The sequence below is a fragment of the Phoxinus phoxinus genome (assembly GCF_949152265.1).
Source record: "Phoxinus phoxinus genome assembly, chromosome: 12".
NCBI lineage: Eukaryota > Metazoa > Chordata > Actinopteri > Cypriniformes > Leuciscidae > Phoxinus > Phoxinus phoxinus.
In genome coordinates this window covers 24,432,774-24,449,196 of record NC_136887.1, presented here as the reverse complement: position 1 = coordinate 24,449,196, position 16,423 = coordinate 24,432,774, and the positions used below count along the sequence as shown (strand labels likewise).

Below are 16,423 nucleotides of genomic sequence, written 5' to 3'. Positions count from 1 at the left end.
TTCCTGAACATTAAACATTACTTCCTAAAAGATGTGGAATTATTCTGACTCATTCTGTAAAATCCCAAAGAAATTAATGAAGAGAATAGGTAAAAGGGAGAGATGAAGTGGTTAATGTAGGTTAATGTATTATGGTCCAAACATATGAAGTCAGACAGTGCTAGTAAATGAGAAGTAGTTTGTCTTTGGAAATGTTGAAAATGAAATGGGATATACCGATTCCAGGGAGGTGTAACCAAAGGTTCTTCTTCTTTTTTTGCCTTTGAAAGTCTGTCTGAGCACAATATATCAAATTAAGTTTAAATAAGTAAATCCCCTGACCACAAACAACACTAATACCCTTGAATTCCCCAAACAGGCTATTCCGATAATGGGCGGGGCAGACTGTGTCCTTAGGGGTCATCTGCAATTTTTGACATCACAAATTAACGCGCAGTGTTTTAAGGAACTGTCTCAATTTGTTCGATATAACAAATTAACGCAAATTAACACCTGCGGGACAAGGACACTATTCAGCCAACATAGAAAGATCGCCTCATAACAAGACAATATTTTTTACCGCCATTATCACTTTAACCCAAATAATTTGTAGCCTATAGCCTATATCCGATATTATATGTGCAATGTTACTCTGGATTAAATTACTTAATGCAAGGTGCTGTTAAAATGTTAACTGAAGGAACAACTGGAGATGTCTCTCATTTGTTATCTATGCCGTCCCAAAGCCCAATGAAAATGAGCAAAACTGTAAACACTGCTCACACAAACAAAATTTTGATTGGTCGACAAGGTGGCGACGTCACCCATCCCATCTGCAACCCTGAAAGACGCGTCACTTCGTGATTACATGGGAGCGTTTTCGTTTGACGCGTCGCTCGCTTGCAGTGTAGATGCGGAACGCTGGACCAATTGCTTTCGAGGGAAAATGTGAGCGCAAGGAATTCCCCACGCATTGAAAACAGTGTAACCTTATGTTAAGCAAAAGAAAGCGACGAAACTCGCTCAGAGCTTCAAAAACAATGCGCTTTTAGAAGATTCTGTCTTTGCCAAAGAGGATAAAGTCACTTCTATTTAACAGGACTGCATCGGGGAGAAGGATTCGGATGATGACAGATTGCTCAGGGATTGTTTCACTGAAATGATCGAAGTGTTTCTATCTTTTACTTAACCTTGAAACATGTAAATGATGGCACATTAAGATGAAGGTAAGTGTTTTTAAAGTGTGTACCATCTCTCTAACTTGTTCATGTAATTGCAAAAGCTTTTACTTAAGATATTATAGTTGTTATTCACTTTTTAAAGTTATTTCTCAAAGCATATAGGTGGGTTTCAGATGTAGGATGTCTTTTAGAAGTTCTTCCTATTGTAACAGTGACTGCACAATGTATTTGAATGTACACGCATTGTTTATTTCATTCAGGTTAGGGGAAGCCACTTGGATTGGCTGACATTCTACTAAACCAACATGTCATCATTCTGATCTTATATGACCGTTCTGATCTGAATAGCCCCGATAGCTTGACCTACTGCTCTGTTGTACCCCTCTCCCATAACTGTGCACTGAGTTGTTCCAGCATGATTACAGACATGTGACCATAATGACTGGTTCAGTGTGAGAATCTCTTGTCTCAGGCTGACATTGCTGGTCAAGACACAGTAAGGGCTTCACATGAGTGTGAACAATCAGTTTTCCAGTCCTGGTGCTTGGGCTTGTGGTGCATCTGTGTTTTCATCCAGACCAGCACTCATTTGTGGATGTTTATATTTAAAACTGGTTTGTCTTTGTGTCATTATCTCTACTTGTGACCGGATCAGAAATTAACCAAGGCTTAGGGCAAAAATGCCACAGAGTGAATAAAATGCCCTTGATGTGTGGGCAAAAGTGTTATTTATTCAATATAACCTATAATGAGCTTGTTATGTAAATCATATTTTAGAAGATTCCCTATTGCCTTGTCACATAGTGAATTATTTACATATATATGTCTTTGATGTTAGTTTAATTTATGTATTAAAAAAAGGGTTAAAGTGCCTTGAACCTCAAATCCTAGTGCTTTTTCCATCTTAGCTTCTTACAATATGTAGCAATTCGAGTGTAATTTCATATTGTAACAGAGTATGAAATCCATCTGCTGGTGCAGATGAGACTCCCATACTCATTTGCCACAAAGTAGTCTTTCCCTCATTTGTTTTCTTGATCTGTGGCTTGATGTCTCACCCATTGTCTATCTATCTAAATGTTTGCCAGATGTTTACATTTTTTGGGATACAAAGCTCCCCTGTGAGACATGCATTTTGAAGAATCTCTTTGGCTGTAGTGTTCTCAGCATTCTGGCCATTGGGTGGTGCTGAGGTCAGGGAGTGCTTGTTTTCTCCTGCTTTGGGAGTATGTGATATTAGTCAGCTCGGTTGATCCAGAAATGCTATCAGCTGGTTCTGATACCCCCTCCCATTACAACATCCCCCCTCCCCAGCCCTCACACACCCTAGAGGCCTTTAGATAGCTGGAAATTCCAGTCTTCTGAAACTAATTATCCTCAATGAGAGGCTCTAAATATACCCCAGTTGGTGCTGTCTTGACTCTTTTCTTTTAGAAATACAGTCCCGTTTTCTCCTTATGACTTTGTGTCTCAGAACTCATGCCCAATGACCCTATTGTGCCTTTGAACTGGAGAGCCAGAAGGCACAAAAGGGGCTTTCAGATGCTCTTACTGTTTCTTTTAGCAGATGAGGCACGTGGCTGAGATAACCCAGAATGACAATGAGAGGTATGTGGGAAGCCTCTATGTAGGGAACATCCCCAGTGCTGGAATATGTGGCCATGACGGTGACTCCCATCTGCCCACCTTGGAATATGCAGCCAAGTCAAGGAAAGTTAAAAAGGGCAGATTGACCTAACTCGTTCCACTCTGCTCTTGGTCTGATGGTATAGAAAGACAATCACATGAGATATGACTTAATGGGCTGGCTATTGATTTGTCTCCACATTTGAAGACATCAGTCTTTACTCTGCATCCAGGAACTGCATCACCAGGGCATCATCAGCTGAGAGCTTGCTGCAACATGAGCCGTCTCTCTGCAGACAGACCACAAGCATCAGCAAAGATGTCTGGAGAGTGTGCTAGGACAATGTGCATAATATGACACCTCGTTTTTCTGCGGGAAAGACTTCACCAAACACACAGCATGTGCAAACATTTATTGACATTGACTATTGAGCAATTTCTCAAAACTGTGACTAATATTTTAGTTCTAGAACAATGACAAGAACAGAACAAATGTTAAGTCTCTGTAGAGTGGGTGGGCGAAATGTAAAGTCTATAGGCTTCCACAAGGTGGTGGTGTTCATATATTGAGCTCAACAACACTATTGATGACCCAGGCCAAGATCAATTGATAGAACTGTCACTTGGCTTTTTGGGCCACTGAAACCGATTGGTTGATTCTGGACATCTGTTTTTATTACTTGCAAAGGTTTGGTTTTCTGTGATGCATTCACCATTGTTGTTGCAAATTCCTGCAAAGATAATGTTATCAAGTTTGCTACATTTGGCAAGCAACAACATTTTTTGTTGAAAATGCACAAATTATTTTTGACAATCATCAGTGAAAATGTGTTGAAAACTGAGTTAATGCAATTGTGGTGTTACATTATATCCGTGTCATTTTCTACTGCAAGAAAATAAATATTGATAAAAAGTTTGTAAACTTATTAATATAACCCCATATAAAACCTATTTGTTTTAAAATATAAATATTTCTAGCAAGTATAAATATACATTGCTAAAAAAAATTGCCCTGATGACACATTATTTGAAATAAATAGACACTAATCAGGATTTTCTTATTAGTCATCATTAGTTTCACTGTTTGTAATATTACAGACTAAGACAGTTCAATGAATACCCCAAGTCGTTGCTTTCCTTCACTTTGTTAATTATTCATGTCTTAGCATTTTTATTACAAAAAATAAATATGGAATAGAGAAGTTAGGGACTTTTTGTATTGTGTCTTATATAAATTACTGTCGAGAAATAGTTCTTAGGAACTCAAGAGGATGACATCAAGTCATCTTGGTTTGACGCCTGATGCATCTCCTTACCAAATTAGCATAATTGTAATTTAGAAAGAAATCTTGTCCTCTGTTTTCTTTTACATTAGATTAATATAATGATATATTTAGGTTAGAGTAAAATCATGCTGCTGTAACCTTGCTGTACAGATGGCAGTAGCCAAATATGTGGGAGTCTCATTAAGCATAGAGATACAAGGACGGCTGCCTTTGTTTTGACTAAGGAAAGACAAATATGGAAAGCTTGGGTATTTTTTAGCCAGGCACATCTTATTGCTGATGGCTGATGTCGGTAAGAGCTGGATTTGCTCTCCAGTGACAGTTTATTACATTGACTGAATTTTTTATATAAATATAGTTTTGTAAAATTCCAATTATCTTTAATAAGTGACCTATTATCTATCAATGAAGTTACAATCATGTTTTCAGATCCAAAAAACGTATTTATTTCATTAGACCTCAAATTACATTATAACATTTGTTTTTCATTAACAGTCAATGTGTGAAAGCAGTGACGTAGGTCAGATGTTGTGTAAATGTTGAGATTTAGATGGTCCATTAAAGTGGCAGATGTGACTAATTCTTCCAGCTGATTTACAATTGAGAGTAAAAACTGTCTAATGTGTGAAGTATCACGGCACGTTAAATGGGAGCCTGTTAGTACTGCTCATCATTGGCAGCGCGATTCCAGACGTCCAGTAAAAGGTCCATTCAGCGACTGTCTCGCTGGACGGGGAAAGAATAAAGCAATCAAAGTAAAAACATTTTTGAAAAATACTGTGCCTATTTAATTATTTATTTTGATTATATTTCAAAAGGCAATTTCAGAACAATTGTTTTCATCCCTCAGGCTTGGATTTTAATCATTTAAATAGATTGAGACATTAGGTATTCATCTAACATAATGCTTTCCAGTGTCTGGTCCTCAACAAAAGAAAACATTTCAGCTCTAAAACCATCATTAGCGGCTCAGCTTTTGTTGTATTTCACTATAATGCGAGTAAAAGGCACAGTCTGAGGTAAATGACGAGTTAGACTGATAACGAATTAGTTTATTTTAAAGAGTGTCAAGTGTCTCTGTGTTGTCAGGTTGTTTTTTTCACCCCTCTTTGCTCTGGTCAATACTTTCCATCCACAGATGTGTGATTTGAACTGTGTGGAATGTTGGCCTTGCTCTTTGTGTAATGTTTAATTGGTTGAGGTTTTGTGAGGATCGTATACTATCTGGCAAGAGGTAGAAACTTTCTTCTGCAGACCAAATAATATTTCTCTCATATCATAAAGAGATAACGCAGAAGACATTGATGTCTTGATGGCGTTGTTACACCATTAATGGTGTAAACTTATATTTTCCTTTCGCATACCTGATTGTAGTCATCTTGTTAACTGTATCCAGCACAAACAACCCATCCAGATTTCAAAATACATTTTAAAGGGACAGTTCAAAAATATGTTCCTGTTGTACACAAAAATAAATATTTTAAATAAACAGCCATAGCAAATGTTGCTTGCATGTGTGTGCACATATAAAAATAGCTTTTCTGACATTCTTAAAATGTGTATTCCACAGATGAAAAAAACTTGAATGTGAGTAAATAAATGACATAATTTTAATTTAGAATTTTCAAATTGTTCTTACTGTTCAGAAATATAAATTGTTCTAATACTAAACATTCTAAAAACAATTGTTTTTATTTAAACGACGGTAATCTTGCTTTCCGCCCTATTATGTTTCCTGTATTACCTAACCAGTAGTTAGAAATTTGCTAAATTACATTGATAACAAATCTTGAGTCTGTGGAGCTGAGGGTTAATGTATAAAACTAGTACCGGTAATTGCTGGAGGGTTCTTTCTTCTTCTTCAATGGGAGTATCTTTATTTACCTGTTAGAGTCACGGACACTGTATCATGGAAGGAATGACTCAGCATCTTAGTGCAGTAACGGAATTTCCTCTGAAACTCCCCCTATCCCACTTCACATCCCCTCATTTCTTTCTGAAGTCATGAAATGTTGTATCTATTCATAATTCCACATTTCTTGTCATTCTTAGCTGACAGGATTACTCAAGGTTGAACAGATGTAATCTTTTGGTCCACAATCATATTTACAAAGGCTTCTGCCTTGGAATCATGTGCACTGTGGTGTGGCATTCAATTAACCTTTATTCTGGAAGTAAGCACGCTATGAACTGAATTCTGGTCACCAAGGACTGTAGAAGGGCATGTTTGTAGTGAAAATTGTAGGTAAGGCTAATTTCCCGGCAAAAACTTGTTATTCATGCTCATAGTACAGGCATATTTAAAACCATAGTTGTTACAAGACTTCAGCATCTTCCTCATGGAATGACTTAATGTTCCTTCTGTCTGGATTTAATTACAATGCTCCACTGCCCTTTTCTCTTGCCCCTTGGTCCTTTGAGGACTGCTCTTAACCAGGATGGTACGGAGGGAGGGCTTTTCTTTGTGCACAAAGCCTCTTGAAGCAGTCACCACCTGACCTCAGTTTCTCGCAAACAAGACGACCAGCCCTGAGAAGTGCTTTGTCTTTGTCGATTATCTCAGGGCTATGCCTATTTTTGGACCTGCATGTCCTCTTATGCCACTGTTTTACATCTTACAGTGATGTAAGTAATATTATAAGGGGCACAATGGAGTTCTGTTGTATCACTGAAAATGAGACATTTACAATTTACTTGATGTTCTCCTTGCTAACGGCAAAGGTTTTATATCAAGACAAAACGTGTCAGTTGGTTAGAGTAAATTAACTTTATAATGAGTGTACAGGATTCCTGAGAGTACTCAAGCCACAGTTTTACGTTTTATGTCAGCAATTAATCTGAAGTAAATTTATAGGAGGTAACAGAAAATAAAGAAAAAAAGATCCACTCCGGATATGGGCCAAAACCAAAGTGTGTCATGTACGTTTTAAAACAGGCACACAGCAGAAAATGAGGCCTTCTTGTGGCTCGGCTGTGTTTAGCTTGGATTCAGTCATGCAGTGCTAGTAAAGGCGAGTGGGCCGGTTTTTATTTTTAGGCTGTATAGGAAAGGTGTGTCTTTGAACTTTGTCAGCAGAGGCATGTGATCATGGTCTGGTTGCTGAGGGCAATTGAATTCTCCCAACACTTTCTGTAGAGCACAGACGTTTTTTTTCTTCTTCATTCATTTCTATTCATTTCTTCATTCTTTTGCTATTTACTTGTAATGTGGTTTGAAGTAAATTACTTGCACTGCGTAATCAATCCAAGGTATTTTTTGTACACAAATAAAACTTATTATATTATATTATATTATATTATATTATATTATATTATATTATATTATATTAGCCTATTATTATATTATATTTAGTGCTGTCAAATCGATAAATTGCGATTAATCGCGTCTGTTTGTTTATATAATATGTGTGTATATATATATATATATATATATATATACACATATGTGACCCTGGACCACAAAACCAGTCATAAGTAGCACGGCATATTTCTGGCAATAGCCCACAATACATTGTATGGGTCAAAATTATAAATTTTTCTTTTATGCCAAAAATCATTAGGATAAGTAAAGATCATGTTCCATTAAATTATTTTGTAAATTTCCTACCGTAAATATATATATATATATATATATATATATATATATATAAAATATTTAGATTGGATGCAGCAAATTCGCGAACAAAAATGGACAACTTTAAAGGCGATTTTCTCAATATTTAGATTTTTTTGCACCCTCAGATTTTCAAATTCTTGTATCTCGGCCAAATATTGTCCTATCCTAACAAACTTTGCATCAATGGAAAGCTGTGATGATGTATAAATCTCAATTTTAAAAAATGTATCCTTATGACTGTTTTTGTGGTCCAGGGTCACATATATTATATATAAACACAACTTTGTATGTTCGATTTGATTAATCTATAAATATTATTATATTATTAATCTATGGCTTGAACATATACATTTAATTAGTAGATAATGACCGTAATACTGGATTGGACTGCTGATACTGAGATGAGATAATTGTTTTTTATAAGAAATATTTTAATAGACAATTTTACTCTTGCCATTTTTATCAAAACACTAATATTATATGCAAATGTCATCTGTTTGTGCGTTTATTGCAGTGATGTGTAGCCTGTTGGACTTGTTTGATGTGTCCCGCTTGATGTCACAGACGGTTTATATATCATTGTTGGCACAGAGGGACAGGTGCTCGCCACGTGTTTACAGATTTTCCATCACATGCTTGATACTGAATTGAACATAATAGGCCACCCAGCAATCTAAGCCATGGTATTTATTTTTCTCCCTTTTCTTACCTTTTTTTTTGTTTCCTTGTAATCCTCTATTATCTCTAATGGACAGAGTGTATGCAATATATAATGTACTAGCTTCATTTCTTAAGCAAGTTTACAACACACCCATGAGACTGAAGGTTACCCAAGAGGCCTGACTGCTTTTTTATGTTACTCCCCAAGAGTTAGTTCATTGGTACAGTTACGATTTTCTCAGAAAGAGACAAGTAGTTGGCGGTAAGCCCTAACTTAACCGCTGATGTAGTTGGCAAAGTGTCAATTAAATTACTATTTGTCTCTTTGCATTCACTGTGTCATTTACCTACTCGTCTAAATGGTGCGTTGACAAAAACCCACAGCGTTTCAGCGCTTTTCACTGAGCCATGCCATGCCACAGACCCTGGCTTCCTGTTTGTCAGCTGGATTGTCTCAGATAAAAATGCTCGACAAAGGCTATGACTGCATTTGCACAAAGATAGAGTGAAGAAACCTAATGGCAGAATGGGCAGATTGACATGAATATGATATATTGGTAAATTCTATAGGGTGTTTGGCACAGATGATTCACCCTCATGTCGTCCCAAATCTGTAAGACTTATTTTTAAAAGTTTGACATATTTTTAAAAATGTCTAACTTTTATTTATTCCAATCCAATGCTGTTTTGGACCCCATTGAGTTTTAATGTGGGCAAATACAGTTCAAAAACAGTTGGAACAACATTGAGGGTGAGTAAATGATGACAGAATTTGCATTTTGGGGTGAACTATCCCTCTAATGTTGAAATATTGGAATATAGCTGAAGCAAGCAGCAGAATCACAATTCTGTACTTTCCCTCTGATTGGAAGAACGTACTGACGTAGAAACCAGTGGTTGGGCCTCCGATGAATTGAAAGTGTTTCTTTTGGCTGTTCTTTTCAACGGCAAAACCTGGTGGGGCGGCTCTTCCAGTTTTATAATGGATGGCTTCTTTCATGCCTCATATCAAACATAAAGCCTGCTTTATGAGGTGTCATATGACCTGCAGGGCCACTCCCATTTCACCTTCTCAAATAAAAGCTCTGGCAGCACTCAAAACAAGAACTACAGAGAGATCTAGTCAGTTGATATACATTTTGGCTTTCGCTCTCCTTGAAACATCTAATTTTAAAAGGCATTTCATCTGGGTAGAAATCCCCGTGCCTGCTTTACTCCTGCCACGTCTACGTCGAGTTGATGAAAACCTTTACACTCTTACCCAGTCTTGTGTTACCCGTCTCGCATAGCTCAAGGTGTAGTCTGGTTGTTACTTTGTCCACGTTCCCCCTCCCCCACTGCCCTCCCCATCCAATCCAAACCACAGCCTGAGCTCACCTGAAGTCATTTGCATATTAGGTCTGCCCTTGCATCTGATTGGTTCCAAGCGGAAGTTCTGTTTTACAGCCTGTCTGTCAGTGGTTAGTTACTCAGGGGGATGAGTCACAGTGAGAGAGAGCTTTGCTTTGCAGTACTTCTCTTTTTTAAAGATTTCAACGCGCAACCATTGCCCTCCCCTACAATGTTCTCATTTTCGTTCTCTCTACCACTGAAGTGAGTGGGAGAGGCAGAGGGCAGGTCAGTGTTCAACACCTTGAACATGCCATTCGATTCGCTTTAGACACACCCTTGGATTATTTTTTTTTTACTTCTGTCAACGTAATCGGTCTCTTTTTTTAATATAATACATTTTTTATTTGTTTTTTTCTCCAACATTTTCATGTATGTTTAACTCCATAACCATGGAGTTTGACATGAAACCCCTGAATGTATAAGGTTAGTGACCATTTTATATCTTTATGACGTAATATTATGCTGTTGTATATCTGTTAGCGCCAAGTATCTGTTGTCCGCATTCTTCACTTTGTAAGCGTTGTTCATCTTTTTTCCATGTACCTGTATATGCAATATATATTGTGTTTGTTATGAAATTACATTTTCTGATTTTAGGTCAACATTTAAACACAGTTTTTATATTTATTACGATGGAGCTAAGAAATCAATAATCTGTGCGTTTAGTCTACATTTAATAATAAACTATTGGTCGAATGATTGTGACAGTTTTATTATAAATTGCTGCAGACGTGTGTAAAAACGTGTGTTTGGTACCGGTTTCCCTACATGACCATTTTGCAGTTGTACAAATCTAACGAAATGTATTTATGATATAGTGTGCGGTATTTACAAGTTTATAGTCACATGTTTTGCAAAGTATCATTGCCTTATATGGGTACCGAGAGTGAGGTAGGCAATGGTGTTTTGTAAGCCTGTTGACCAAGCCCATACGACGGTTAGAGTGGGTTGCAGTGTCAAAATAAACTTTTCAATTACCGTACATCTTTGCCTGTTTTAGCTATATGCTTACAAAGTTGCCAACTTTGCACAGTTCGCCAATGTACCTTTTGTTAACGTAAGTGATGGTTTTGCTGTTGTTGTGTGTCATTGATTCCATTACGTGGGCTTGTAGATTTCAGTTTGATTTTAGACTGGCTTATCAGGCCTCATCATTGCCGTGAAACCTGGTCTGAATGTTGCTCATCCTGTTGTGCTAAGAAACCACAGTAACTCAGGAGAGAGGAGAGTGACAAACAAATCTAGTCAGTGTACCCGAGCACCTCTTTTTTGCTCTTTTTCTTTTTATGAGATATAACCCTCACAGAACGTCATTTCTCCTGAGTTCACCACGTGTAATTATGCCTGACACCATACTTACTATAGTAACTTGTGTCATCATCTCCACGGTATGTGCTGAGACTAGCTTGTAAGTAGCAGGGTAATCAGTCTGCTAGAGAAAACAGTAATTTTTTTGACACGATTATATTCAAGCATGTGGCCAAGAGTGATGTTGAAAGAGTTTTTAGCAAATTAAGTTACAGACAGTCACATGGGCAGCAGCTTTAGACTAATGTCATTGCTTGTACCTTAAATTTATATTTCGGTAATATTCCTAATCACATTTTTGAGGTATTTTATAGATATTTAAGTAATATCATATTGAGCTTCTTATATGCAGTATTGTTAATGTCAAATATTACAATACAATTACATTTGATTCACTTCAGTCAGATTCACATATGAAAGCAGTTTGGTGGAGGTCAGAAAATGTGGACTTCTAGGGAATTTTCCCCCGTCCAACACACCCTATGTCATATGACCTCAGGTGTTCAGGGCAATATCAGATTTTACTTTAATGGCTCTGTTATCTTGTCAGACCCCCTGTTAGGCGGGAGATACCAGCACCACTGAAACTATTATGCCCCCCACCCGGCTGTCCCTGATTTGTATTGTAAATGAGCCAGGGCACCTGGAGTTGGCCAGTAGTCAAACACAGGCCCCTTTGCTGCGAATTGCTTTGTTTGGGGCTTCTCTTCAGGTTCTGAGTTTCTGTCACAGTTGGCAGCGAGGCCGGTAGTGTCAGGTTGGCTCCTCACATAAAACAGCGTCAACAAGTCCCTGCCTGTAATTGGATCATTAGGTCCTGCTGAGCAGGAGGGGTGGACCAAACTGCTCTAGCTGGTCTAGCTTGGAGAACAGAAGAGGGTTGGGCCTGAGCAAGAATATTTGTCCTCTTTCTGTCACAGGATTGGGTGGCGTGGATTAGGTCTTGATATTGAAGATATTGAAGAAAAATGCGATACTAGTTAAATAATGCGATATTCAATATGCAATATGATCATTATTTGTGTAAAATGAATCCAGCTTAATTTATTTAAAATCTGAAAATGATATAACCAACATACATGTTTCACATTATTTTTGTGAGAAAAGAAGCATTGCATACAAAGCAAGTGTTATTTTAATATTAGTATAAACCAGGGGTTTTAAGGTAGGCCTACATTAGGTTTATTTAACAACAGAAATTGAATAATCAAATTAATGTTTAATTAATGTCTTTTTTGTTTGATTAACATTAAGCAAACAGACGGAAGCAGCAGTGTTGGTAAGTTCACGGTTTTCCTGTGGAATTTGGCTACTTTTACACTGTTGCCATAGGTTGTTTTTTAGTCTGTTCTTTAGAGAGGCTGCTTTCTGTGCGTGTGAGTACTTCGCTTATTGCGCCTAATAACATTAAGCATCTCACAAGTATGTAACAGTCATGTGTCCAGTTTACTCTCTGCATCAACCTAAAACGTGGACTTTTTGTAATCTTTTGGAGTATTCAAAATCATGCACATCGCGGTATGTACGCACGTTTGCGATATTTTGATATATCGTGCAGCCCTAGTGTGGATGGTATGAGAGCTGTTGTTGAGGCTTATATTGGAGACTACGGTTTGTTAGTATTTCAGTTCTTCGAAATTGTGCTTTGTCATGTGCTTTGTCATTCCTCCAGCTTTGATTGAGTTTTTGGAATTGTAGATTGAGGAACCAGTTTGGTAGCTAATTAGAGGTTTTGAGGACATCTCTGTCCCCCCCCCCCCCCCTCCAATGTTTAAGTGTTCCTGTCATAGAGCATAAAGCCTTTAGAAATATATTTATCTTAGCTTTTAAAGTTAGTGCAGTCATTGAAAATGGACATAATACTCTAAGAAATGTTTAGAAAAGTTGAAACTGACTACATTTTTACCTATATCTAATGTGACCATGACAACAGTATGCGAAACAACCCAAACTATTTATAAGTGAAAAGTTAAATTAGATCACCATATTAGATAACAATTGTGTCGCCGTTGGATATCTTTGAATTTTTACTGAAAGCAGTAGTGTTCTGCTGAAAAAGTCCAGGCAGTCATTCCTTTGTTGTTGACTGCTTGTGGAGATTTGCATCACATTTTCATACTGCTCTCCCCATTTCCATTGAGCAACACACATTCTCAGTGTCGAAACTTTCTGATTCCTAAAACAAGCTCAGACTGGCATGCCTAAGTTCTCAGGTACCAGATATACTGGTAGAAGATTTACTATCACAGACAATTACATAATAACGTATTATGTTGTAGACCATTTATTGTAGACCAATCAATTATTTAATATTTAATCCATACAAACAACAAGAGATAATGTGATTTTGTCCAACACATACATTACATCATGGTTTAAGAAAGAAAGCAGAAACAAATGGTCAGTCAGTTTAACCAAGATAAACACATGTCCTTGGCATCATAAGGAAGAGTGGCCCGCAATTTCTTCTGGGAAATGCCCCTTTTGTTGAAGAAGTTCACGACTCCCACCCACCTGCTACACCCGTTTTGGTTTTATCTCATTCTTTGGTGGGTGATGTTCCACTGAAACTGCCCACTGAATGTCTCTTTATGTTGGTTCTAAAGTTGAGAACGTTCATTTACATCCTGTTCCCCAGGGCATAGGTTATCAAGTGGTATACCAGGTTTTTCTTTGCTTTTGAGTAATTATGTTAAAAAAATCCAACCAAATAGTATGCCTCAATGGTAAGAACAAGAACATTAATTGGTTACGAAGGCATTTCTACAGAAACCTCTGTAAGTCAACTTTCAGATCCACGTAGCTGCTAAGAGAATCAACTGTGTTGCAGTTTTGGTTTAAATTTTGTGAAGTTGTGAGCACATTTTCTGTTGATCTGCAAATTTTCAGTTATTTCAATAGGAATCCAAGCTACCGGGACTTTTGTGTGAGGTTGAAAATTTTACCCACAATGCATTCATCTTGTTTACCATCAGAAAACTGCTTGGTTTGAAAGTAATTTCAGTGTAAGCTGTGCTTCACACAGCCACAACTTTAGAAAGACTAAATGTGTTTGTGTTTTTTGATAATCAAACATGTCTTTTTATGCTTTTATATCATCGAGCATCAGAAATTGAATATAATTTTCCACATTAACGTTGTTGTATCTCACCAGAGATTAGCTAGATATCACATGTTCGATGTCAGACCACTTCCCATCTAAACCACACTACTTGGTCTTTTTTTGCTTAGAGTGTATTCACAAACTTAGTCACAAAAACATCACATTGCCAAGCTTCTCATGACAAAGTGCTAAAAAATAACCAAACGACCATACCCACTCAAAAAACACACATTCAAAGGCTGTATTGAAATCAGTCTTATGAAACAGTGCATTGCAAACACTGTTTTCCAGAGCGCCTATCTTTTGTCAAAACAGTTGCAAGTTCCTCTTTTGATATAAAGGCCTCTGTCTCTTTGCAACCTGCTCTTCTGCCACTCTTGAGTCCAGTCGGCCACCTGGCATTCTCATTTAGGAGGAATGCTGTCAGTATTGTGCCATTTCTAGACTCAAAGCAACATGGATGACATATTCCCATTTGCACCGCGCAATAAAAAGGTTTACTGCAAACACCAGTTTAGTGTTTCGTTCCAGTTTCTTGGATGTTTCGGCCCAGACATAGAGTTTGAATAGCTTTTTTAATCTAGAGCTTTAGATGCACACAGATGAATGTGTCTGACTGGTGCTAACAAGTAGCCTACTTAAGAAATGAACCAGGTGAGGACTAGTGGTGGTTACCTTCTATAACTACAGTGCAGGGGCAGCCCCTGTGTCTAATAATCTAGTTTGCCTGGTAAACATTGAATACACAGACATGTGACTGGTTATCGTCATGACAATGCATTGCTTTTCATAGGAACAGCTCAGGGCAGATACCAGCCTTGAAATGCAATTACATGCATTACAGGCTCACAAAGACTCTGAAAACAAAAAGCTTCACAGTTTGAAAGTCGTGAATAGAAGCGTCCATTTCGCAAGCTCTAAAGCAACACGTGTGGTGAGCAGCTAAGCGAGTATCTAGCGTTTTAGAGAAACGCACGCAGGCTTTGAACAAGTTGTGGGCGGTTGTGTTTAACAGAACATTAAACCACAAGTCACAGCCCTAAAAAGACATGCTAATGAAAATGTGTTAGTTTCTGATGGTTTAATGTGACTTTTTTTTTTACTGAGTATTAAAATTAGGATGTATGGTTTTGATGTGAACTATGGCTTTCATGTACAAAATCTTAGCATTGGTGAATGAGGCTAAATAAAAATGTTGGCTGTTGGAAATGTTCAAGTAAAGCTATTTATTTTTTTACATTTTAGGTGATTATGCTATGCATTTTAGCTTCCAATTTATAGTTTATTTAAAGGATAATCTTTTTATTTAGTAGATTCTAACTAAATGTCTGTTTGTGTTTATTATTCTTCGGCCTATTTTGATGTTCTTTTAAGCCTGTATAACCTTTAAAGGTATAGTTCATCCAAAAATGAACATTTTGTCATCACTTACTCACCCTCAAGTTGTTCCAAACCTGTATGAGTTTCTATCTTCTGTTGAACACAAAAGAAGATATTTTATAGAATTTTGGAAACCAAACAGTTGACGTTAGCGATTGACTTCCATAGTATTATCTGGTTACCAACATTCTTTAAAATATCTTCTTTTTGTGTTCAACAGAAGAAAGAAAATCATAGAGGTTTGGAAATACTTGAGGGTGTCAGGGTGAGTAAATGATGACACAATTTTCATTTTTGGGGGAACTATCCCTTTTAATGACATTGATATTGTATTGGTTAAGGGTTTATGGAAGCTGGTGGTGCAGTATAATTGTATGTTTAATAGGGCCAAATGTGTCCAGTTTAAGAACACTGTACCCTCGGTTAGTCTAGAAACACATTACATCAGCCAGAGGAAAGTTTACTCACAAACATCACAACCTTATGGGGGTGATCAAATATTTTGTGTAAGCTAACTAAAATAATCCCTTAAAATAATGCGTATGTGTTGATAATAATGCGGAGTGTGGTTTGAAGGTGTTTGCAGTATCACATTTTAGCCGTGGAAAATTTAAATCCCAGAACACTGGAGACCCATGGAAACTCTACAGACCTGAGGCGGGTCTTATTTACCGTCCTCACCTCCAAAAAGTTGTGTTTACAGCATTACTTTAAACTAAAGTAGAGCTGCATTATTAATTGTAAGATTGCGATCTCGATTCAAAGACCAACGCTATTATATTCCTAAATTACAAAGATTTGGCTGTGTCTTTAAACCTTTGACAAAATCATACTGGAACATTTAAATCTGTGTTTGCACTGCCGCTGATCCAGAGAGAGAGGTTGTCATGTG

At 37.3% G+C, this 16,423-nt stretch overlaps 1 protein-coding gene across 3 annotated transcripts in view; it reads left to right on the top strand.

The window, feature by feature from the left end:
* Window positions 1–845: 845 nt before the first annotated feature.
* elf1 (E74-like ETS transcription factor 1) overlaps window positions 846–16,423 on the top strand; it is a 41,249-nt gene continuing 25,671 nt past the window's right edge. Inside the window, exons 1-2 of one of the 3 annotated variants that reach the window (XM_079630063.1) lie at window positions 846–927; window positions 1,079–1,205. The gene's annotated coding sequence lies outside the window, so the exon portion shown is untranslated. Of the gene's footprint in view, window positions 928–1,078; window positions 1,206–9,837; window positions 10,164–15,751; window positions 15,797–16,423 lie in introns of those variants that run through there. The other 2 variants (XM_079630064.1, XM_079630062.1) reach the window with 2 other exon arrangements.